This window comes from Lissotriton helveticus, chromosome 1_1 (assembly GCF_964261635.1).
Source record: "Lissotriton helveticus chromosome 1_1, aLisHel1.1, whole genome shotgun sequence".
Taxonomy (NCBI): Eukaryota; Metazoa; Chordata; class Amphibia; order Caudata; family Salamandridae; genus Lissotriton; species Lissotriton helveticus.
The window spans coordinates 1,397,240,740-1,397,263,826 of NC_136057.1; the positions used below are offsets into that span (position 1 = coordinate 1,397,240,740).

The following is a 23,087-nucleotide window of genomic DNA, read 5'->3' on the forward strand; positions in this document are numbered from 1 at the left end:
TGAGACTCCACTGAAGAGTGTGAGGCCAGTAATAGGGAACACGTGGTACTCCACTGAAGAGTGTGAGGCCAGTAATAGGGAACACGTGGTACTCCACTAAAGAGTGTGAGGCCAGTAATAGGGAACACGTGAGACTCCACTGAAGAGTGTGAGGCCAGTAATAGGGCACCCGTGGTACTCCACTGAAGAGAGTGAGGCCAGTAATAGGGCACCCGCGGTACTCCACTGAAGAGAGTGAGGCCAGTAATTGGAAACACGTGGTACTCCACTAAAGAGTGTGAGGCCAGTAATGAGACTCCACTGAAGAGTGTGAGGCCAGTATTAGGGAACACGTGAGACTCCACTGAAGAGTGTGAGGCCAGTAATAGGGAACACGTGAGACTCCACTGAAGAGTGTGAGGCCAGTAATAGGGAACACGTGAGACTCCACTGAATTGTATGAGGCCAGTAATGAGACTCCACTGAAGTGTATGAGGCCAGTAATGTGAGTGAGTGAGACTCCACTGAAGAGTGTGAGGCCAGTAATAGGGAACATGTGTGTAGCGAGGGTGTGGGAGCGGGCTCGATAGGTTCAATGGGCAACTCAAGAACAGGCTGAACACTAATTCTGCGTAAAGAGGGTTTTATTCGTATAAAGGTTTTTCTGGTTCGGAATGTCAAGCGTTCTCTTGCAAACTCCACCCGGTCCGTGATGGCGGTTGTACTGCCTTGGGATGACGCTGCTGTTCTCTCCACGTCAAGGGATGTTTCTGCCTGGTCAGCTCCGCAACGAGAAAACCAACAGAGAGGGATACCGTCAGTTAATGCACTGATTCCGGTGTCACCACGGGGGACCAAGTGATAGTGAGGGACACCTGTGCTGTACAACTAATAACGGTGATCGGTGTTCTAAAGGGGGGGGAGTGAGGATCAGAAGGGCGGATAGGAGGGTAGGGGGTTTGAGGTAAGCGGGAAGGGAAATGGGAGGGACGCTATACAATATTATACACGGGCTCCTTTACTCCCGACCCAAGCTGCCCAACGCCGCCGTACCTGAGAAAGCCACACTCCTCCCTCGGGAGTGTGGCACGGCGATTCACCGGGTCGTTGGCCTCCTGGCTCTCCACCTCCGTCTTCCATGCTTTCTCCTCCGTCCTCTCCTCGCACGCCATCTACTCCGCCTCGATCCTCCTCGTCCTGACTTCCTTCCTCCCGGGTGTCGACACACCCCCAGTAGAGGGCTTCCGGGCCTTTGTCCAGTCCTGGTCCTCCTACGTCATGAGGGGGCGTGGCCACATCACTGCTGCGATCCCAGTTAAAGGCGCCTTCCCTCAAGTCGTCTTCGTTGTCCGAGAGTAGGGGACGGGTGTCCCAATCAGACTGGAGGGAAGGAGGGGAAGTACAGTCAGCTTTCCACCATTCAATCGGGATTGCAGCTCCCACCCCGTTACAATGTGGTACTCCACTGAAGAGTGTGAGGCCAGTAATAGGGAACATGTGGTACTCCACTGAAGAGTGTGAGGCCAGTAATAGGAAACACGTGGTACTCCACTGAAGAGTGTGAGGCCAGCAATAGGGCACCCGTGGTACTCCACTGAAGAGAGTGAGGCCAGTAATAGGGAACACGTGGTACTCCACTGAAGAGTGTGAGGCCAGTAATAGGAAACACGTGGTACTCCACTGAAGAGTGTGAGGCCAGCAATAGGGCACCCGTGGTACTCCACTGAAGAGAGTGAGGCCAGTAATAGGGAACACGTGGTACTCCACTGAAGAGTGTGAGGCCAGTAATAGGGCACCTGTGGTACTCCACTGAAGAGAGTGAGGCCAGTAATACGGAACACGTGGTACTCCATTGAAGAGAGTGAGGCCAGTAATAGGGCACCCGTGGTACTCCACTTGAGAGAGTGAGGCCAGTAATAGGGAACACGTGGTACTCCACTGAAGAGTGTGAGGCCAGTAATAGGGCACCCGTGGTACTCCACTGAAGAGAGTGAGGCCAGTAATAGGGAACACGTGATACTCCACTGAAGAGTGTGAGGCCAGTAATAGGGCACCCATGGTACTCCACTGAAGAGAGTGAGGCCAGTAATAGGGAACATGTGGTACTCCACTGAAGAGTGTGAGGCCAGTAATAGGGCACCCGTGGTACTCCACTGAAGAGAGTGAGGCCAGTAATAGGGAACACGTGGTACTCCACTGAAGAGTGTGAGGCCACTAATAGAGCACCCGTGGTACTCCACTGAAGAGAGTGAGGCCAGTAATAGGGAACACGTGGTACTCCACTGAAGAGTGTGAGGCCAGTAATAGGGAACATGTGGTACTCCACTGAAGAGTGTGAGGCCAGTAATAGGCCACCCTTGGTACTCCACTGAAGAGTGTGAGGCTAGTAATAGGGAACACGTGAGACTCCACTGAAGAGTGTGAGGCCAGTAATAGGGAACACGTGAGACTCCACTGAAGAGTGTGAGGCCAGTAATAGGGAATACGTGAGACTCCACTGAAGTGTATGAGGCCAGTAATAAGACTCCACTGAAGTGTATGAGGCCAGTAATGTGAGTGAGTGAGATTCCATTGAAGAGTATAAAGCCAGTAGAGGGAACACGTGAGACTCCACTGAAGAGTGTGAGGCTAGTAATAGGGAGCACGTGAGACTCCACTGAAGAGTGTGACTCCAGTAATAGGGAACACGTGAGACTCCACTGAAGAGTGTGAGGCTAGTAATAGGGAACACGTGAGACTCCACTGAAGAGTGTGAGGCGAGTAATAGGGAACACGTGAGACTCCACTGAAGAGTGTGAGGCCAGTAATAGGGAACACGTGAGACTCCACTGAAGAGTGTGAGGCCAGTAATAGGGAACACGTGAGACTCCACTGAAGAGTGTGAGGCCAGTAATAGGTAACACGTGAGAGACTCCACTGAAGAGTGTGAGGCCAGTAATAGGTAACACGTGAGACTCCACTGAAGAGTATGAGGCCAGTAATAGGGAACATGTGAGACTCCACTGAAGAGTGTGAGGCCAGTAATAGGGAACACGCGAGACTCCACTGAAGAGAGTGAGGCCAGTAATGTGAGTGAGTGAGACTCCATTGAAGAGTGTAAGGCCAGTAATAGGGAACACGTGAGACTCCACTGAAGAGTGAGAGGCCAGTAATAGGAAACACGTGAGACTCCACTGAAGAGTGTGACTCCAGTAATAGGGAACACGTGAGACTCCACTGAAGAGTGTGAGGCTAGTAATAGGGAACACGTGAGACTCCACTGAAGAGTGTGAGGCCAGTAATAGGTAACACGTGAGACTCCACTGAAGAGTATGAGGCCAGTAATAGGGAACATGTGAGACTCCACTGAAGAGTGTGAGGCCAGTAATAGGGAACACGTGAGACTCCACTGAAGAGAGTGAGGCCAGTAATGTGAGTGAGTGAGACTCCATTGAAGAGTGTAAGGCCAGTAATAGGGAACACGTGAGACTCCACTGAAGAGTGAGAGGCCAGTAATAGGGAGCACGTGAGACTCCACTGAAGAGTGTGACTCCAGTAATAGGGAACACGTGAGACTCCACTGAAGAGTGTGAGGCTAGTAATAGGGAACACGTGAGACTCCACTGAAGAGTGTGAGGCGAGTAATAGGGAACACGTGAGACTCCACTGAAGAGTGTGAGGCCAGTAATAGGGAACACGTGAGACTCCACTGAAGAGTGTGAGGCCAGTAATAGGGAACACGTGAGACTCCACTGAAGAGTGTGAGGCCAGTAATAGGTAACACGTGAGAGACTCCACTGAAGAGTGTGAGGCCAGTAATAGGTAACACGTGAGACTCCACTGAAGAGTATGAGGCCAGTAATAGGGAACATGTGAGACTCCACTGAAGAGTGTGAGGCCAGTAATAGGGAACACGCGAGACTCCACTGAAGAGAGTGAGGCCAGTAATGTGAGTGAGTGAGACTCCATTGAAGAGTGTAAGGCCAGTAATAGGGAACACGTGAGACTCCACTGAAGAGTGAGAGGCCAGTAATAGGGAACACGTGAGACTCCACTGAAGAGTGTGAGGCCAGTAATAGGGAACACGTGAGACTCCACTGAAGAGTGTGAGGCCAGTAATAGGGAACACGTGAGACTCCACTGAAGGGTGTGAGGCCAGTAATAGGGAACACGTGAGACTCCACTGAAGAGTGTGAGGCCAGTAATAGGGAACACGTGAGACTCCACTGAAGAGTGTAAGGCCAGTAATAGGGAACACGTGAGACTCCACTGAAGAGTGTGAGGCCAGTAATAGGGAACATGTGAGACTCCACTGAAGAGTGTGAGGCCAGTAATAGGGAACACGTGAGACTCCACTGAAGAGTGTGAGGCCAGTAATAGGGAATACGTAAGACTCCACTGAAGAGTGTGAGGCCAGTAATAGGGAACACGTGAGACTCCACTGAAGAGTGTGAGGCCAGTAATAGGGAACACGTGAGACTCCACTGAAGAGTGTAAGGCCAGTAATAGGGAACACGTGAGACTCCACTGAAGAGTGAGAGGCCAGTAATAGGGAACACGTGAGACTCCACTGAAGAGTGTGAGGCCAGTAATAGGGAACACGTGAGACTCCACTGAAGAGTGTGAGGCCAGTAATAGGGAACACGTGAGACTCCACTGAAGAGTGTGAGGCCAGTAATAGGGAACACGTGAGACTCCACTGAAGAGTGTGAGGCCAGTAATAGGGAACACGTGAGACTCCACAGAAGAGTGTAAGGCCAGTAATAGGGAACACGTGAGAGACTCCACTGAAGAGTGTGAGGCCAGTAATAGGTAACACGTGAGACTCCACTGAAGAGTGTGAGGCCAGTAATAGGGAACACGTGAGAGACTCCACTGAAGAGTGTGAGGCCAGTAATAGGGAGCACGTGAGACTCCACTGAAGAGTTTGAGGCCAGTAATAGGGAACAGGTGAGACTCCACTGAAGAGTGTGAGGCCAGTAATAGGGAACACGTGAGACTCCACTGAAGAGTGTGAGGCCAGTAATAGGGAACACGTGAGACTCCACTGAAGAGTGTGAGGCCAGTAATAGGGAACACGTGAGAGACTCCACTGAAGAGTGTGAGGCCAGTAATAGGGAGCACGTGAGACTCCACTGAAGAGTTTGAGGCCAGTAATAGGGAACAGGTGAGACTCCACTGAAGAGTGTGAGGCTAGTAATAGGGAACACGTGAGACTCCACTGAAGAGTGTGAGGCCAGTAATAGGGAACACGCGAGACTCCACTGAAGAGAGTGAGGCCAGTAATGTGAGTGAGTGAGACTCCATTGAAGAGTGTAAGGCCAGTAATAGGGAACACGTGAGACTCCACTGAAGAGTGAGAGGCCAGTAATAGGAAACACGTGAGACTCCACTGAAGAGTGTGACTCCAGTAATAGGGAACACGTGAGACTCCACTGAAGAGTGTGAGGCTAGTAATAGGGAACACGTGAGACTCCACTGAAGAGTGTGAGGCCAGTAATAGGTAACACGTGAGACTCCACTGAAGAGTATGAGGCCAGTAATAGGGAACATGTGAGACTCCACTGAAGAGTGTGAGGCCAGTAATAGGGAACACGTGAGACTCCACTGAAGAGAGTGAGGCCAGTAATGTGAGTGAGTGAGACTCCATTGAAGAGTGTAAGGCCAGTAATAGGGAACACGTGAGACTCCACTGAAGAGTGAGAGGCCAGTAATAGGGAGCACGTGAGACTCCACTGAAGAGTGTGACTCCAGTAATAGGGAACACGTGAGACTCCACTGAAGAGTGTGAGGCTAGTAATAGGGAACACGTGAGACTCCACTGAAGAGTGTGAGGCCAGTAATAGGGCACCCGTGGTACTCCACTGAAGAGAGTGAGGCCAGTAATAGGGAACACGTGGTACTCCACTGAAGAGTGTGAGGCCACTAATAGAGCACCCGTGGTACTCCACTGAAGAGAGTGAGGCCAGTAATAGGGAACACGTGGTACTCCACTGAAGAGTGTGAGGCCAGTAATAGGGAACATGTGGTACTCCACTGAAGAGTGTGAGGCCAGTAATAGGGAACACGTGGTACTCCACTGAAGAGTGTGAGGCCACTAATAGAGCACCCGTGGTACTCCACTGAAGAGAGTGAGGCCAGTAATAGGGAACACGTGGTACTCCACTGAAGAGTGTGAGGCCAGTAATAGGGAACATGTGGTACTCCACTGAAGAGTGTGAGGCCAGTAATAGGGAACACGTGAGACTCCACTGAAGAGTGTGAGGCTAGTAATAGGGAACACGTGAGACTCCACTGAAGAGTGTGAGGCCAGTAATAGGTAACACGTGAGACTCCACTGAAGAGTATGAGGCCAGTAATAGGGAACATGTGAGACTCCACTGAAGAGTGTGAGGCCAGTAATAGGGAACACGTGAGACTCCACTGAAGAGAGTGAGGCCAGTAATGTGAGTGAGTGAGACTCCATTGAAGAGTGTAAGGCCAGTAATAGGGAACACGTGAGACTCCACTGAAGAGTGAGAGGCCAGTAATAGGGAGCACGTGAGACTCCACTGAAGAGTGTGAGGCCAGTAATAGGGCACCCATGGTACTCCACTGAAGAGAGTGAGGCCAGTAATAGGGAACATGTGGTACTCCACTGAAGAGTGTGAGGCCAGTAATAGGGCACCCGTGGTACTCCACTGAAGAGAGTGAGGCCAGTAATAGGGAACACGTGGTACTCCACTGAAGAGTGTGAGGCCACTAATAGAGCACCCGTGGTACTCCACTGAAGAGAGTGAGGCCAGTAATAGGGAACACGTGGTACTCCACTGAAGAGTGTGAGGCCAGTAATAGGGAACATGTGGTACTCCACTGAAGAGTGTGAGGCCAGTAATAGGCCACCCTTGGTACTCCACTGAAGAGTGTGAGGCTAGTAATAGGGAACACGTGAGACTCCACTGAAGAGTGTGAGGCCAGTAATAGGGAACACGTGAGACTCCACTGAAGAGTGTGAGGCCAGTAATAGGGAATACGTGAGACTCCACTGAAGTGTATGAGGCCAGTAATAAGACTCCACTGAAGTGTATGAGGCCAGTAATGTGAGTGAGTGAGATTCCATTGAAGAGTATAAAGCCAGTAGAGGGAACACGTGAGACTCCACTGAAGAGTGTGAGGCTAGTAATAGGGAGCACGTGAGACTCCACTGAAGAGTGTGACTCCAGTAATAGGGAACACGTGAGACTCCACTGAAGAGTGTGAGGCTAGTAATAGGGAACACGTGAGACTCCACTGAAGAGTGTGAGGCGAGTAATAGGGAACACGTGAGACTCCACTGAAGAGTGTGAGGCCAGTAATAGGGAACACGTGAGACTCCACTGAAGAGTGTGAGGCCAGTAATAGGGAACACGTGAGACTCCACTGAAGAGTGTGAGGCCAGTAATAGGTAACACGTGAGAGACTCCACTGAAGAGTGTGAGGCCAGTAATAGGTAACACGTGAGACTCCACTGAAGAGTATGAGGCCAGTAATAGGGAACATGTGAGACTCCACTGAAGAGTGTGAGGCCAGTAATAGGGAACACGCGAGACTCCACTGAAGAGAGTGAGGCCAGTAATGTGAGTGAGTGAGACTCCATTGAAGAGTGTAAGGCCAGTAATAGGGAACACGTGAGACTCCACTGAAGAGTGAGAGGCCAGTAATAGGGAGCACGTGAGACTCCACTGAAGAGTGTGACTCCAGTAATAGGGAACACGTGAGACTCCACTGAAGAGTGTGAGGCTAGTAATAGGGAACACGTGAGACTCCACTGAAGAGTGTGAGGCGAGTAATAGGGAACACGTGAGACTCCACTGAAGAGTGTGAGGCCAGTAATAGGGAACACGTGAGACTCCACTGAAGAGTGTGAGGCCAGTAATAGGGAACACGTGAGACTCCACTGAAGAGTGTGAGGCCAGTAATAGGTAACACGTGAGAGACTCCACTGAAGAGTGTGAGGCCAGTAATAGGGAACATGTGAGACTCCACTGAAGAGTGTGAGGCCAGTAATAGGGAACACGCGAGACTCCACTGAAGAGAGTGAGGCCAGTAATGTGAGTGAGTGAGACTCCATTGAAGAGTGTAAGGCCAGTAATAGGGAACACGTGAGACTCCACTGAAGAGTGAGAGGCCAGTAATAGGGAACACGTGAGACTCCACTGAAGAGTGTGAGGCCAGTAATAGGGAACACGTGAGACTCCACTGAAGAGTGTGAGGCCAGTAATAGGGAACACGTGAGACTCCACTGAAGGGTGTGAGGCCAGTAATAGGGAACACGTGAGACTCCACTGAAGAGTGTGAGGCAAGTAATAGGGAACACGTGAGACTCCACTGAAGAGTGTAAGGCCAGTAATAGGGAACACGTGAGACTCCACTGAAGAGTGTGAGGCCAGTAATAGGGAACATGTGAGACTCCACTGAAGAGTGTGAGGCCAGTAATAGGGAACACGTGAGACTCCACTGAAGAGTGTGAGGCCAGTAATAGGGAATACGTAAGACTCCACTGAAGAGTGTGAGGCCAGTAATAGGGAACACGTGAGACTCCACTGAAGAGTGTGAGGCCAGTAATAGGGAACACGTGAGACTCCACTGAAGAGTGTAAGGCCAGTAATAGGGAACACGTGAGACTCCACTGAAGAGTGAGAGGCCAGTAATAGGGAACACGTGAGACTCCACTGAAGAGTGTGAGGCCAGTAATAGGGAATACGTAAGACTCCACTGAAGAGTGTGAGGCCAGTAATAGGGAACACGTGAGACTCCACTGAAGAGTGTGAGGCCAGTAATAGGGAACACGTGAGACTCCACTGAAGAGTGTAAGGCCAGTAATAGGGAACACGTGAGACTCCACTGAAGAGTGAGAGGCCAGTAATAGGGAACACGTGAGACTCCACTGAAGAGTGTGAGGCCAGTAATAGGGAACACGTGAGACTCCACTGAAGAGTGTGAGGCCAGTAATAGGGAACACGTGAGACTCCACTGAAGAGTGTGAGGCTAGTAATAGGGAACACGTGAGACTCCACTGAAGAGTGTGAGGCCAGTAATAGGGAACACGTGAGACTCCACTGAAGAGTTTGAGGCCAGTAATAGGGAACAGGTGAGACTCCACTGAAGAGTGTGAGGCTAGTAATAGGGAACACGTGAGACTCCACTGAAGAGTGTGAGGCCAGTAATAGGGAACAGGTGAGACTCCACTGAAGAGTGTGAGGCCAGTAATAGGGAACAGGTGAGACTCCACTGAAGAGTGTGAGGCCAGTAATAGGGAACACGTGAGACTCCACTGAAGAGTGTGAGGCCAGTAATAGGGAACACGTGAGACTCCACTGAAGAGTGTAAGGCCAGTAATAGGGAACACGTGAGAGACTCCACTGAAGAGTGTGAGGCCAGTAATAGGTAACACGTGAGACTCCAATGAAGTGTATGAGGCCAGTAATTTGAGTGAGTGAGACTCCATTGAAGAGTATAAGGCCAGTATAGGGAACACGTGGTACTCCACTGAAGAGTGTGAGGCCAGTAATAGGGAACACGTGGTACTCCACTGAAGAGTGTGAGGCCAGTAATAGGGAACACGTGGTACTCCACTGAAGAGTGTGAGGCTAGTAATAGGGCACCCGTGGTACTCCACTGAAGAGTGTGAGGCCAGTAATAGGGAACACGTGGTACTCCACTGAAGAGTGTGAGGCCAGTAATAGGGAACACGTGGTACTCCACTAAAGAGTGTGAGGCCAGTAATAGGGCACCCGCGGTACTCCACTGAAGAGAGTGAGGCCAGTAATTGGGAACACGTGGTACTCCACTAAAGAGTGTGAGGCCAGTAATGAGACTCCACTGAAGAGTGTGAGGCCAGTATTAGGGAACACGTGAGACTCCACTGAAGAGTGTGAGGCCAGTAATAGGGAACACGTGAGACTCCACTGAAGAGTGTGAAGCCAGTAATAGGGAACATGTGAGACTCCACTGAATTGTATGAGGCCAGTAATGAGACTCCACTGAAGTGTATGAGGCCAGTAATGTGAGTGAGTGAGACTCCACTGAAGAATGTGAGGCCAGTGATAGGGAACATGTGTGTAGCGAGGGTGTGGGAGCGGGCTCGATAGGTTCAATGAGCAACTCAAGAACAGGCTGAACACTAATTCTGCGTAAAGAGGGTTTTATTCGTATAAAGGTTTTTCTGGTTCGGAATGTCAAGCGTTCTCTTGCAAACTTCACCCGGTCCGTGATGGCGGTTGTACTGCCTTGGGTTGACGCTGCTGTTCTCTCCACGTCAAGGGATGTTTCTGCCTGGTCAGCTCCGCAACGAGAAAACCAACAGAGAGGGATACCGTCAGTTAATGCACTGATGCCGGTGTCACCACGGGGGACCAAGTGATAGTGAGGGACACCTGTGCTGTACAACTACTAACGGTGCTCGGTGTTCTAAAGGGGGGGGGAGTGAGGATCAGAAGGGCGGATAGGAGGGTAGGGGGTTTGAGGTAAGCGGGAAGGGAAATGGGAGGGATGCTATACAATATTATACACGGGCTCCTTTACTCCCGACCCAAGCTGCCCAACGCCGCCGTACCTGAGAAAGCCACACTCCTCCCTCGGGAGTGTGGCACGGCGATTCACCGGGTCGTTGGCCTCCTGGCTCTCCACCTCCGTCTTCCATGCTTTCTCCTCCGTCCTCTCCTCGCACGCCATCTACTCCGCCTCGATCCTCCTCGTCCTGACTTCCTTCCTCCCGGGTGTCGACACACCCCCAGTAGAGGGCTTCCGGGCCTTTGTCCAGTCCTGGTCCTCCTACGTCATGCGGGGGCGTGGCCACATCACTGCTGCGATCCCAGTTAAAGGCGCCTTCCCTCAAGTCGTCTTCGTTGTCCGAGAGTAGGGGACGGGTGTCCCAATCAGACTGAAGGGAAGGAGGGGAAGTACAGTCAGCTTCCACCATTCAATCGGGATTGCAGCTCCCACCCCGATACAATGTGGTACTCCACTGAAGAGTGTGAGGCCAGTAATAGGGAACATGGGGTACTCCACTGAAGAGTGTGAGGCCAGTAATAGGAAACACGTGGTACTCCACTGAAGAGTGTGAGGCCAGTAATAGGGCACCCGTGGTACTCCACTGAAGAGAGTGAGGCCAGTAATTGGGAACACGTGGTACTCCACTAAAGAGTGTGAGGCCAGTAATGAGACTCCACTGAAGAGTGTGAGGCCAGTATTAGGGAACATGTGAGACTCCACTGAAGAGTGTGAGGCCAGTAATAGGGAACACGTGGTACTCCACTGAAGAGTGTGAGGCCAGTAATAGGGCACCCGTGGTACTCCACTTGAGAGAGTGAGGCCAGTAATAGGGAACACGTGGTACTCCACTGAAGAGTGTGAGACCAGTAATAGGGCACCCGTGGTACTCCACTGAAGAGAGTGAGGCCAGTAATAGGGAACACGTGATACTCCACTGAAGAGTGTGAGGCCAGTAATAGGGCACCCATGGTACTCCACTTAAGAGAGTGAGGCCAGTATAATGGAACATGTGGTACTCCACTGAAGAGTGTGAGGCCAGTAATAGGGCACCCGTGGTACTCCACTGAAGAGAGTGAGGCCAGTAATAGGGAACACGTGGTACTCCACTGAAGAGTGTGAGGCCACTAATAGAGCACCCGTGATACTCCACTGAAGAGAGTGAGGCCAGTAATAGGGAATACGTGGTACTCCACTGAAGAGTGTGAGGCCAGTAATAGGGCACATGTGGTACTCCACTGAAGAGTGTGAGGCCAGTAATAGGGCACCCGTGGTACTCCACTGAAGAGTGTGAGGCTAGTAATAGGGAACACGTGAGACTCCACTGAAGAGTGTGAGGCCAGTAATAGGGAACACGTGAGACTCCACTGAAGAGTGTGAGGCTAGTAATAGGGAACACGTGAGACTCCACTGAAGAGTGTGACTCCAGTAATAGGGAACACGTGAGACTCCACTGAAGAGTGTGAGGCTAGTAATAGGGAACAGGTGAGACTCCACTGAAGAGTGTGAGGCCAGTAATAGGGAACACGTGAGACTCCAATGAAGTGTATGAGGCCAGTAATAGGGAACACGTGAGACTCCACTGAAGAGTGTGAGGCCAGTAATAGGGAACACGTAAGACTCCACTGAAGAGTGTAAGGCCAGTAATAGGGAACACGTGAGAGACTCCACTGAAGAGTGTGAGGCCAGTAATAGGTAACACGTGAGACTCCACTGAAGAGTATGAGGCCAGTAATAGGGAACATGTGAGACTCCACTGAAGAGTGTGAGGCCAGTAATAGGGAACACGTGAGACTCCACTGAAGAGAGTGAGGCCAGTAATGTGAGTGAGTGAGACTCCATTGAAGAGTGTAAGGCCAGTAATAGGGAACACGTGAGACTCCACTGAAGAGTGAGAGGCCAGTAATAGGGAACACGTGAGACTCCACTGAAGAGCGTGAGGCCAGTAATAGGGAACATGTGAGACTTCACTGAAGAGAGTGAGGCCAGTAATAGGGAACACGTGAGACTCCACTGAAGGGTATGAGGCCAGTAATGTGAGTGAGTGAGACTCCATTGAAGAGTATAAGGCCAGTATAGGGAACACGTGGTACTCCACTGAAGAGTGTGAGGCCAGTAATAGGGAATACGTGGTACTCCACTGAAGAGTGTGAGGCCAGTAATAGGGAACACGTGAGACTCCACTGAAGAGTTTGAGGCCAGTAATAGGGCACCCGTGGTACTCCACTGAAGAGAGTGAGGCCAGTAATAGGGCACCCGCGGTACTCCACTGAAGAGAGTGAGGCCAGTAATTGGGAACACGTGGTACTCCACTAAAGAGTGTGAGGCCAGTAATGAGACTCCACTGAAGAGTGTGAGGCCAGTATTAGGGAACATGTGAGACTCCACTGAAGAGTGTGAGGCCAGTAATAGGGAACACGTGGTACTCCACTGAAGAGTGTGAGGCCAGTAATAGGGAACACGTGGTACTCCACTAAAGAGTGTGAGGCCAGTAATAGGGAACACGTGAGACTCCACTGAAGAGTGTGAGGCCAGTAATAGGGCACCCGTGGTACTCCACTGAAGAGAGTGAGGCCAGTAATAGGGCACCCGCGGTACTCCACTGAAGAGAGTGAGGCCAGTAATTGGAAACACGTGGTACTCCACTAAAGAGTGTGAGGCCAGTAATGAGACTCCACTGAAGAGTGTGAGGCCAGTATTAGGGAACACGTGAGACTCCACTGAAGAGTGTGAGGCCAGTAATAGGGAACACGTGAGACTCCACTGAAGAGTGTGAGGCCAGTAATAGGGAACACGTGAGACTCCACTGAATTGTATGAGGCCAGTAATGAGACTCCACTGAAGTGTATGAGGCCAGTAATGTGAGTGAGTGAGACTCCACTGAAGAGTGTGAGGCCAGTAATAGGGAACATGTGTGTAGCGAGGGTGTGGGAGCGGGCTCGATAGGTTCAATGGGCAACTCAAGAACAGGCTGAACACTAATTCTGCGTAAAGAGGGTTTTATTCGTATAAAGGTTTTTCTGGTTCGGAATGTCAAGCGTTCTCTTGCAAACTCCACCCGGTCCGTGATGGCGGTTGTACTGCCTTGGGATGACGCTGCTGTTCTCTCCACGTCAAGGGATGTTTCTGCCTGGTCAGCTCCGCAACGAGAAAACCAACAGAGAGGGATACCGTCAGTTAATGCACTGATTCCGGTGTCACCACGGGGGACCAAGTGATAGTGAGGGACACCTGTGCTGTACAACTAATAACGGTGATCGGTGTTCTAAAGGGGGGGGAGTGAGGATCAGAAGGGCGGATAGGAGGGTAGGGGGTTTGAGGTAAGCGGGAAGGGAAATGGGAGGGACGCTATACAATATTATACACGGGCTCCTTTACTCCCGACCCAAGCTGCCCAACGCCGCCGTACCTGAGAAAGCCACACTCCTCCCTCGGGAGTGTGGCACGGCGATTCACCGGGTCGTTGGCCTCCTGGCTCTCCACCTCCGTCTTCCATGCTTTCTCCTCCGTCCTCTCCTCGCACGCCATCTACTCCGCCTCGATCCTCCTCGTCCTGACTTCCTTCCTCCCGGGTGTCGACACACCCCCAGTAGAGGGCTTCCGGGCCTTTGTCCAGTCCTGGTCCTCCTACGTCATGAGGGGGCGTGGCCACATCACTGCTGCGATCCCAGTTAAAGGCGCCTTCCCTCAAGTCGTCTTTGTTGTCCGAGAGTAGGGGACGGGTGTCCCAATCAGACTGGAGGGAAGGAGGGGAAGTACAGTCAGCTTTCCACCATTCAATCGGGATTGCAGCTCCCACCCCGTTACAATGTGGTACTCCACTGAAGAGTGTGAGGCCAGTAATAGGGAACATGTGGTACTCCACTGAAGAGTGTGAGGCCAGTAATAGGAAACACGTGGTACTCCACTGAAGAGTGTGAGGCCAGCAATAGGGCACCCGTGGTACTCCACTGAAGAGAGTGAGGCCAGTAATAGGGAACACGTGGTACTCCACTGAAGAGTGTGAGGCCAGTAATAGGAAACACGTGGTACTCCACTGAAGAGTGTGAGGCCAGCAATAGGGCACCCGTGGTACTCCACTGAAGAGAGTGAGGCCAGTAATAGGGAACACGTGGTACTCCACTGAAGAGTGTGAGGCCAGTAATAGGGCACCTGTGGTACTCCACTGAAGAGAGTGAGGCCAGTAATACGGAACACGTGGTACTCCATTGAAGAGAGTGAGGCCAGTAATAGGGCACCCGTGGTACTCCACTTGAGAGAGTGAGGCCAGTAATAGGGAACACGTGGTACTCCACTGAAGAGTGTGAGGCCAGTAATAGGGCACCCGTGGTACTCCACTGAAGAGAGTGAGGCCAGTAATAGGGAACACGTGATACTCCACTGAAGAGTGTGAGGCCAGTAATAGGGCACCCATGGTACTCCACTGAAGAGAGTGAGGCCAGTAATAGGGAACATGTGGTACTCCACTGAAGAGTGTGAGGCCAGTAATAGGGCACCCGTGGTACTCCACTGAAGAGAGTGAGGCCAGTAATAGGGAACACGTGGTACTCCACTGAAGAGTGTGAGGCCACTAATAGAGCACCCGTGGTACTCCACTGAAGAGAGTGAGGCCAGTAATAGGGAACACGTGGTACTCCACTGAAGAGTGTGAGGCCAGTAATAGGGAACATGTGGTACTCCACTGAAGAGTGTGAGGCCAGTAATAGGCCACCCTTGGTACTCCACTGAAGAGTGTGAGGCTAGTAATAGGGAACACGTGAGACTCCACTGAAGAGTGTGAGGCCAGTAATAGGGAACACGTGAGACTCCACTGAAGAGTGTGAGGCCAGTAATAGGGAATACGTGAGACTCCACTGAAGTGTATGAGGCCAGTAATAAGACTCCACTGAAGTGTATGAGGCCAGTAATGTGAGTGAGTGAGATTCCATTGAAGAGTATAAAGCCAGTAGAGGGAACACGTGAGACTCCACTGAAGAGTGTGAGGCTAGTAATAGGGAGCACGTGAGACTCCACTGAAGAGTGTGACTCCAGTAATAGGGAACACGTGAGACTCCACTGAAGAGTGTGAGGCTAGTAATAGGGAACACGTGAGACTCCACTGAAGAGTGTGAGGCGAGTAATAGGGAACACGTGAGACTCCACTGAAGAGTGTGAGGCCAGTAATAGGGAACACGTGAGACTCCACTGAAGAGTGTGAGGCCAGTAATAGGGAACACGTGAGACTCCACTGAAGAGTGTGAGGCCAGTAATAGGTAACACGTGAGAGACTCCACTGAAGAGTGTGAGGCCAGTAATAGGTAACACGTGAGACTCCACTGAAGAGTATGAGGCCAGTAATAGGGAACATGTGAGACTCCACTGAAGAGTGTGAGGCCAGTAATAGGGAACACGCGAGACTCCACTGAAGAGAGTGAGGCCAGTAATGTGAGTGAGTGAGACTCCATTGAAGAGTGTAAGGCCAGTAATAGGGAACACGTGAGACTCCACTGAAGAGTGAGAGGCCAGTAATAGGAAACACGTGAGACTCCACTGAAGAGTGTGACTCCAGTAATAGGGAACACGTGAGACTCCACTGAAGAGTGTGAGGCTAGTAATAGGGAACACGTGAGACTCCACTGAAGAGTGTGAGGCCAGTAATAGGTAACACGTGAGACTCCACTGAAGAGTATGAGGCCAGTAATAGGGAACATGTGAGACTCCACTGAAGAGTGTGAGGCCAGTAATAGGGAACACGTGAGACTCCACTGAAGAGAGTGAGGCCAGTAATGTGAGTGAGTGAGACTCCATTGAAGAGTGTAAGGCCAGTAATAGGGAACACGTGAGACTCCACTGAAGAGTGAGAGGCCAGTAATAGGGAGCACGTGAGACTCCACTGAAGAGTGTGACTCCAGTAATAGGGAACACGTGAGACTCCACTGAAGAGTGTGAGGCTAGTAATAGGGAACACGTGAGACTCCACTGAAGAGTGTGAGGCGAGTAATAGGGAACACGTGAGACTCCACTGAAGAGTGTGAGGCCAGTAATAGGGAACACGTGAGACTCCACTGAAGAGTGTGAGGCCAGTAATAGGGAACACGTGAGACTCCACTGAAGAGTGTGAGGCCAGTAATAGGTAACACGTGAGAGACTCCACTGAAGAGTGTGAGGCCAGTAATAGGTAACACGTGAGACTCCACTGAAGAGTATGAGGCCAGTAATAGGGAACATGTGAGACTCCACTGAAGAGTGTGAGGCCAGTAATAGGGAACACGCGAGACTCCACTGAAGAGAGTGAGGCCAGTAATGTGAGTGAGTGAGACTCCATTGAAGAGTGTAAGGCCAGTAATAGGGAACACGTGAGACTCCACTGAAGAGTGAGAGGCCAGTAATAGGGAACACGTGAGACTCCACTGAAGAGTGTGAGGCCAGTAATAGGGAACACGTGAGACTCCACTGAAGAGTGTGAGGCCAGTAATAGGGAACACGTGAGACTCCACTGAAGGGTGTGAGGCCAGTAATAGGGAACACGTGAGACTCCACTGAAGAGTGTGAGGCCAGTAATAGGGAACACGTGAGACTCCACTGAAGAGTGTAAGGCCAGTAATAGGGAACACGTGAGACTCCACTGAAGAGTGTGAGGCCAGTAATAGGGAACATGTGAGACTCCACTGAAGAGTGTGAGGCCAGTAATAGGGAACACGTGAGACTCCACTGAAGAGTGTGAGGCCAGTAATAGGGAATACGTAAGACTCCACTGAAGAGTGTGAGGCCAGTAATAGGGAACACGTGAGACTCCACTGAAGAGTGTGAGGCCAGTAATAGGGAACACGTGAGACTCCACTGAAGAGTGTAAGGCCAGTAATAGGGAACACGTGAGACTCCACTGAAGAGTGAGAGGCCAGTAATAGGGAACACGTGAGACTCCACTGAAGAGTGTGAGGCCAGTAATAGGGAACACGTGAGACTCCACTGAAGAGTGTGAGGCCAGTAATAGGGAACACGTGAGACTCCACTGAAGAGTGTGAGGCCAGTAATAGGGAACACGTGAGACTCCACTGAAGAGTGTGAGGCCAGTAATAGGGAACACGTGAGACTCCACAGAAGAGTGTAAGGCCAGTAATAGGGAACACGTGAGAGACTCCACTGAAGAGTGTGAGGCCAGTAATAGGTAACACGTGAGACTCCACTGAAGAGTATGAGGCCAGTAATAGGGAACATGTGAGACTCCACTGAAGAGTGTGAGGCCAGTAATAGGGAACACGTGAGAGACTCCACTGAAGAGTGTGAGGCCAGTAATAGGGAGCACGTGAGACTCCACTGAAGAGTTTGAGGCCAGTAATAGGGAACAGGTGAGACTCCACTGAAGAGTGTGAGGCCAGTAATAGGGAACACGTGAGACTCCACTGAAGAGTGTGAGGCCAGTAATAGGGAACACGTGAGACTCCACTGAAGAGTGTGAGGCCAGTAATAGGGAACACGTGAGAGACTCCACTGAAGAGTGTGAGGCCAGTAATAGGGAGCACGTGAGACTCCACTGAAGAGTTTGAGGCCAGTAATAGGGAACAGGTGAGACTCCACTGAAGAGTGTGAGGCTAGTAATAGGGAACACGTGAGACTCCACTGAAGAGTGTGAGGCCAGTAATAGGGAACACGTGAGACTCCACTGAAGAGTGTGAGGCCAGTAATAGGGAACACGTGAGACTCCACTGAAGAGTGTGAGGCTAGTAATAGGGAACACGTGAGACTCCACTGAAGAGTGTGAGGCCAGTAATAGGGAACACGTGAGACTCCACTGAAGAGTTTGAGGCCAGTAATAGGGAACATGTGAGACTCCACTGAAGAGTGTGAGGCCAGTAATAGGGAACACGCGAGACTCCACTGAAGAGAGTGAGGCCAGTAATGTGAGTGAGTGAGACTCCATTGAAGAGTGTAAGGCCAGTAATAGGGAACACGTGAGACTCCACTGAAGAGTGAGAGGCCAGTAATAGGAAACACGTGAGACTCCACTGAAGAGTGTGACTCCAGTAATAGGGAACACGTGAGACTCCACTGAAGAGTGTGAGGCTAGTAATAGGGAACACGTGAGACTCCACTGAAGAGTGTGAGGCCAGTAATAGGTAACACGTGAGACTCCACTGAAGAGTATGAGGCCAGTAATAGGGAACATGTGAGACTCCACTGAAGAGTGTGAGGCCAGTAATAGGGAACACGTGAGACTCCACTGAAGAGAGTGAGGCCAGTAATGTGAGTGAGTGAGACTCCATTGAAGAGTGTAAGGCCAGTAATAGGGAACACGTGAGACTCCACTGAAGAGTGAGAGGCCAGTAATAGGGAGCACGTGAGACTCCACTGAAGAGTGTGACTCCAGTAATAGGGAACACGTGAGACTCCACTGAAGAGTGTGAGGCTAGTAATAGGGAACACGTGAGACTCCACTGAAGAGTGTGAGGCGAGTAATAGGGAACACGTGAGACTCCACTGAAGAGTGTGAGGCCAGTAATAGGGAACACGTGAGACTCCACTGAAGAGTGTGAGGCCAGTAATAGGGAACACGTGAGACTCCACTGAAGAGTGTGAGGCCAGTAATAGGTAACACGTGAGAGACTCCACTGAAGAGTGTGAGGCGAGTAATAGGTAACACGTGAGACTCCACTGAAGAGTATGAGGCCAGTAATAGGGAACATGTGAGACTCCACTGAAGAGTGTGAGGCCAGTAATAGGGAACACGCGAGACTCCACTGAAGAGAGTGAGGCCAGTAATGTGAGTGAGTGAGACTCCATTGAAGAGTGTAAGGCCAGTAATAGGGAACACGTGAGACTCCACTGAAGAGTGAGAGGCCAGTAATAGGGAACACGTGAGACTCCACTGAAGAGTGTGAGGCCAGTAATAGGGAACACGTGAGACTCCACTGAAGAGTGTGAGGCCAGTAATAGGGAACACGTGAGACTCCACTGAAGGGTGTGAGGCCAGTAATAGGGAACACGTGAGACTCCACTGAAGAGTGTGAGGCCAGTAATAGGGAACACGTGAGACTCCACTGAAGAGTGTAAGGCCAGTAATAGGGAACACGTGAGACTCCACTGAAGAGTGTGAGGCCAGTAATAGGGAACATGTGAGACTCCACTGAAGAGTGTGAGGCCAGTAATAGGGAACACGTGAGACTCCACTGAAGAGTGTGAGGCCAGTAATAGGGAATACGTAAGACTCCACTGAAGAGTGTGAGGCCAGTAATAGGGAACACGTGAGACTCCACTGAAGAGTGTGAGGCCAGTAATAGGGAACACGTGAGACTCCACTGAAGAGTGTAAGGCCAGTAATAGGGAACACGTGAGACTCCACTGAAGAGTGAGAGGCCAGTAATAGGGAACACGTGAGACTCCACTGAAGAGTGTGAGGCCAGTAATAGGGAACACGTGAGACTCCACTGAAGAGTGTGAGGCCAGTAATAGGGAACACGTGAGACTCCACTGAAGAGTGTGAGGCCAGTAATAGGGAACACGTGAGACTCCACTGAAGAGTGTGAGGCCAGTAATAGGGAACACGTGAGACTCCACAGAAGAGTGTAAGGCCAGTAATAGGGAACACGTGAGAGACTCCACTGAAGAGTGTGAGGCCAGTAATAGGTAACACGTGAGACTCCACTGAAGAGTATGAGGCCAGTAATAGGGAACATGTGAGACTCCACTGAAGAGTGTGAGGCCAGTAATAGGGAACACGTGAGAGACTCCACTGAAGAGTGTGAGGCCAGTAATAGGGAGCACGTGAGACTCCACTGAAGAGTTTGAGGCCAGTAATAGGGAACAGGTGAGACTCCACTGAAGAGTGTGAGGCCAGTAATAGGGAACACGTGAGACTCCACTGAAGAGTGTGAGGCCAGTAATAGGGAACACGTGAGACTCCACTGAAGAGTGTGAGGCCAGTAATAGGGAACACGTGAGAGACTCCACTGAAGAGTGTGAGGCCAGTAATAGGGAGCACGTGAGACTCCACTGAAGAGTTTGAGGCCAGTAATAGGGAACAGGTGAGACTCCACTGAAGAGTGTGAGGCTAGTAATAGGGAACACGTGAGACTCCACTGAAGAGTGTGAGGCCAGTAATAGGGAACACGTGAGACTCCACTGAAGAGTGTGAGGCCAGTAATAGGGAACACGTGAGACTCCACTGAAGAGTGTGAGGCTAGTAATAGGGAACACGTGAGACTCCACTGAAGAGTGTGAGGCCAGTAATAGGGAACACGTGAGACTCCACTGAAGAGTTTGAGGCCAGTAATAGGGAACAGGTGAGACTCCACTGAAGAGTGTGAGGCTAGTAATAGGGAACACGTGAGACTCCACTGAAGAGTGTGAGGCCAGTAATAGGGAACAGGTGAGACTCCACTGAAGAGTGTGAGGCCAGTAATAGGGAACACGTGAGACTCCACTGAAGAGTGTGAGGCCAGTAATAGGGAACACGTGAGACTCCACTGAAGAGTGTGAGGCCAGTAATAGGGAACACGTGAGACTCCACTGAAGAGTGTGAGGCCAGTAATAGGGAGCACGTGAGACTCCACTGAAGAGTTTGAGGCCAGTAATAGGGAACAGGTGAGACTCCACTGAAGAGTGTGAGGCCAGTAATAGGGAACACGTGAGACTCCACTGAAGAGTGTGAGGCCAGTAATAGGGAACACGTGAGACTCCACTGAAGAGTGAGAGGCCAGTAATAGGGAACACGTGAGACTCCACTGAAGAGTGTGAGGCTAGTAATAGGGAACACGTGAGACTCCACTGAAGAGTGTGAGGCCAGTAATAGGGAACACGTGAGACTCCACTGAAGAGTGTGAGGCCAGTAATAGGGAACACGTGAGACTCCACTGAAGAGTGTGAGGCTAGTAATAGGGAACACGTGAGACTCCACTGAAGAGTGTGAGGCCAGTAATAGGGAACACGTGAGACTCCACTGAAGAGTTTGAGGCCAGTAATAGGGAACAGGTGAGACTCCACTGAAGAGTGTGAGGCTAGTAATAGGGAACACGTGAGACTCCACTGAAGAGTGTGAGGCCAGTAATAGGGAACAGGTGAGACTCCACTGAAGAGTGTGAGGCCAGTAATAGGGAACACGTGAGACTCCACTGAAGAGTGTGAGGCCAGTAATAGGGAACACGTGAGACTCCACTGAAGAGTGTGAGGCCAGTAATAGGGAGCACGTGAGACTCCACTGAAGAGTTTGAGGCCAGTAATAGGGAACAGGTGAGACTCCACTGAAGAGTGTGAGGCCAGTAATAGGGAACACGTGAGACTCCACTGAAGAGTGTGAGGCCAGTAATAGGGAACACGTGAGACTCCACTGAAGAGTGAGAGGCCAGTAATAGGGAACACGTGAGACTCCACTGAAGAGTGTGAGGCTAGTAATAGGGAACACGTGAGACTCCACTGAAGAGTGTGAGGCCAGTAATAGGGAACACGTGAGACTCCACTGAAGAGTGTGAGGCCAGTAATAGGGAACACGTGAGACTCCACTGAAGAGTGTGAGGCCAGTAATAGGGAACACGTGAGACTCCACTGAAGAGTGTGAGGCTAGTAATAGGGAACACGTGAGACTCCACTGAAGAGTGTGAGGCCAGTAATAGGGAACACGTGAGACTCCACTGAAGAGTGTGAGGCCAGTAATAGGGAACACGTGAGACTCCACTGAAGAGTGTGAGGCCAGTTATGGCGAATGAGAGACAATCCCTACATGTTTACATGCCTGGGAAACGCTGCACACTAGTCAGTGGAGATGCCGCTCTGTTTGGGGCTCCCTTCGCTCGCACTGTTGTCTGTTTGTAGTGCACACACCTCGCCACACGTCTGTTTTGCAAACAGCGAGGACTGGTTCGCGCCCACTCACCTCTCCGCACCTTCGCTGAACCTGAGAAACCAGACACGTCCACGTGCCCAGTTTATTCACGGCTTGCACCTCACAACTTGACAACGCGGGCTCCTCACAGCACCAGCACTCACCCCCCTCCCCCCCCCTCTGGTAATGTGCGTGCACGGGGTCAGGAGGTGACTGGGGCAGGGGTGGTTCTGAAGGGTGATGGCGTGACTGGCGGATGCTAGGGTGATAATGGAGGCTGGTTAGAGGGACTGTGGTGAGGGGTTGCTATGGGGGTGATGGTGAAGGTGCGGTGAGGGACGATGATGGTGAGGGTTGATGTGGGTGGTGGCTGTGGCGAGGGATGATGGTTTGACTGAGTGTAATTGTTAGCAGGGAGGACGAGTGGGTGAGTGAAAGTGGTGAGAAGTGCGGTGGCGAGGGGCCCTGATGGTGTGCAGGGGTGATAGCGAGAGGGGATGCTGGTGGCAAGGGCTGAAAGTGGTGAGTGAGCCAGGCTGGATGGTGGTAGGTAAGGGAATGAGGGGGAATGGAGCTGAGAGGTGGTCGCGAGGGAATGATCGGTGGTGACACAGTGATGGGGGGTGGTGGTGAGGAGTAACCATGGCGAGTGGTGGTCGGTGAGGAGAGCCTCGCCCAGGCGTGGGACCGAAAGAGGGCTGAACTCGCCGTCACCCCTACCCTCCTCTGGCTGGGACAGATGTTTCTCAGACTGGATTCTGAGAACTTCTCGGCCCTGAGCCCAGGGGGCAGAACTCTGGGCCTCCTGAGACGTCAGCGTACACAC

At 51.3% G+C, this 23,087-nt stretch overlaps 1 protein-coding gene across 2 annotated transcripts in view; it reads right to left on the reverse strand.

The window, feature by feature from the left end:
- RGL3 (ral guanine nucleotide dissociation stimulator like 3) overlaps positions 1-23,087 on the reverse strand; it is a 357,925-nt gene that overhangs the window by 263,393 nt on the left and 71,445 nt on the right. Inside the window, exon 1 of one of the 2 annotated variants that reach the window (XM_078684186.1) lies at positions 22,313-22,424. The exons of the other annotated variant lie outside the window; for it this stretch is intronic. The gene's annotated coding sequence lies outside the window, so the exon portion shown is untranslated. Of the gene's footprint in view, positions 1-22,312; positions 22,425-23,087 lie in introns of those variants that run through there. 2 annotated transcript variants of the gene reach the window in all.